The sequence below is a fragment of the Scylla paramamosain genome, chromosome 41 (assembly GCF_035594125.1).
Source record: "Scylla paramamosain isolate STU-SP2022 chromosome 41, ASM3559412v1, whole genome shotgun sequence".
Classification (NCBI taxonomy): Eukaryota; Metazoa; Arthropoda; class Malacostraca; order Decapoda; family Portunidae; genus Scylla; species Scylla paramamosain.
In genome coordinates this window covers 10,609,467-10,611,966 of record NC_087191.1, presented here as the reverse complement: position 1 = coordinate 10,611,966, position 2,500 = coordinate 10,609,467, and the positions used below count along the sequence as shown (strand labels likewise).

General features: G+C 40.7%; 1 protein-coding gene and 1 long non-coding RNA gene across 3 annotated transcripts in view; one reads left to right on the top strand and one right to left on the bottom strand.

Moving 5' to 3' along the window:
• LOC135093128 (uncharacterized) overlaps window positions 1-600 on the bottom strand; it is a 1,963-nt gene extending 1,363 nt beyond the window's left edge. Inside the window, exon 1 of the long non-coding RNA XR_010263216.1 lies at window positions 469-600. This is a non-coding gene — a long non-coding RNA (uncharacterized LOC135093128). The remainder of the gene's footprint in view (window positions 1-468) is intronic.
• LOC135093000 (uncharacterized) overlaps window positions 1-2,500 on the top strand; it is a 74,181-nt gene that overhangs the window by 46,705 nt on the left and 24,976 nt on the right. The window lies entirely within an intron of this gene.

Below are 2,500 nucleotides of genomic sequence, written 5' to 3'. Positions count from 1 at the left end.
CAGACATATAAACGAGGGAAAAAATAAAGGAGTAGTGTTTAGGTCGTGTTAACAAGGAAGAATAAAAGTAAAACATGAAAGAAACTAGAAAATATTAGAGAATGGAAAATAAAATTAACATACGCAGGAAAAACACGTGATTTTACAGTAGTGGAAAGAAGGAAAATTTTAATCACTTGTTCTGCAGCATGAGGAAGAGACAGACACAGATGGATAAATAGGCATAATTAAACTAAACCGACAGGTAGACAGGAATAATGAACCATCTCTAATTAATTACCTGTTATGTAATGAGAGAAAGAGACAGACGGACAGGTAGACGGGAATAATAAACGATCCCAAATTTGTCTACAGAGAGAGAAAGAGATATACACGCACTGCTAGAAGGACATATTTCAACTAGACAGACAGGCAGGTAGGCGCAGACTAGACAGACAGGTATAATTAAACCCTCCCCCAGCCACTCACCTGTTCCGTAGCGCACCTGTCAGCCCTTCGTCAGTAGTGTGGACCACCTGCATGAGGTTGACCAATGGCTCTGAGCACGGGCGACTTCGAGGCGAGGTAAGACGCGCGGTGGTCAGTTCCGTAGGGCGGCATTGTGATCCTGAAGCAGCAGTGGCCTTCAGGAGTAAGCACACACACACACACACACACACACACACACACACACACACACACACACACACACACACACACACACACACACACATATTTGCTATCATTATTGGTGGGCAGCGGTGGGATTTTCTCCCACGTAGTACACACACACACACACACACACACACACACACACACACACACACACACACACACACACACACACACACACACACACACACACACAGACAAACACACACACACATTTGCTATCATAATTGGTGGCAGCGGTGGGATTTTCTCCTACGTAGTACACACACACACACACACACACACACACACACACACACCTGTCCACATAAGCCACCAGGTCGCTCAGGGTTTCAATCCTCTTCGGGTAGGTGGGTAGCGTCAGCGCCGCCGTCAGGTTACCGCGGTAGGCTGTCCCGAACACTAGGGAGAAGACCATCCAGGCCGCCACGAGTATCCTGTAGGAGGGGGGCGGCAGGGAGGCGTCCTGGGAGATCCTGGCCCAGCAGCATTCTCAGCGTTCTGCCCACTGCGCGGCCCTCCTCCCGAAGCACCTGAAGGATTACGATTAGGATTGTTTGTATGTAGATGTCACAATATAAAGCTCCCTACTATTATACTAGGTCATATTTTCTAGTAAACTATTTTTTTTTACCTTAGATTTAACAAGAAAGAAAACACAGATGCAGTATGGTAGGGAAGATAAAGCTTAATAGGGCACGTCACGTACTGAAAATAAGAAAGAACAGTGCAGGGAATAAGAAATGAGTCGACAGAAACTTGACGAACATAAATGAATAAATAAATAAATAAATAAGTTTCTGTAGTCTGTAAGGGCTCTACCTCAGCATGTTCATCACTCCACACCTCTGCCACTCCACGCCTCACCACCGCATTCAGGGATCGTGGAGAAATAGACGACTTTATTACAAGTTCAAAATGTTTCCCAGGTGAAGAAGGTTAAGACTTTGGTGAGCTGCAAGTGATTCCAACCATGAAATTAATTTGGGAAAGAATAAGAGGTGGAGATAGAAGTGAATACTCAGTACTTAGCAAAATTTGAGGCCTCTGCATTGAAATACGATTAAATAAAGTAAGTTTTTATTATTATTTTTTGTATTCATTTTTTATTTTATTTTTTTTTTTTCTGAGGATGGGAGGTGAAGCAGTAATTTTTCACTTTAGTGTGTAAATTAGTTTTCCAGACGCATATTTTTTTTTTCCAGACTATTAATTATTGTACTCATTTCTGGTGTAGCTTGTTCATAATTCTTATATTTACACATTTGCCTGTCCGTCTCACATCTAGTCATTCATTATATTCTTTATGTTTATCACCGCATTCTTTCGCACCTCCATCTCACATTTGGTATAATTAATTAATAACGAAACAAACACTTGTGTCACTCCTGCATTCCGTGCTCTATAAAGTCGATCACGGGAAGCTCAAAGAAAACCTGTCTGTCTTTTCTTTAAGTTTTCCTTTTTTTAACGTTAATATTTTTTTTTTTTTGGCATTCTTCTGCTTATGTTAATCTAATCTTTTCTTCATTCTTTCTTTAACTTTTCTTAGTTTCTTTTATTTTTATTCATTTTTGTTCGTGTGACCTCAAAAGTCCTTTATTTTATCATTTTACTTCGTCCATATGTCTGTTTGTCTATATCTCTGTCTGTCTGTCTATCTGCTTGCGAGTTAATTGATCTATCTACATTCTAATCGATTATATATTTGTCTGTCTGCCTGCGTGCCTGTCTGTCTGTCTGTCCGTCTGTCTATCAGCTTATTTATCTATCTGCCTGTTTATATGTGTGCATATTTGTCTTTAATCCAATTGCCTACATCTGTCTCTTTGTCTGTCACCTTGAATAT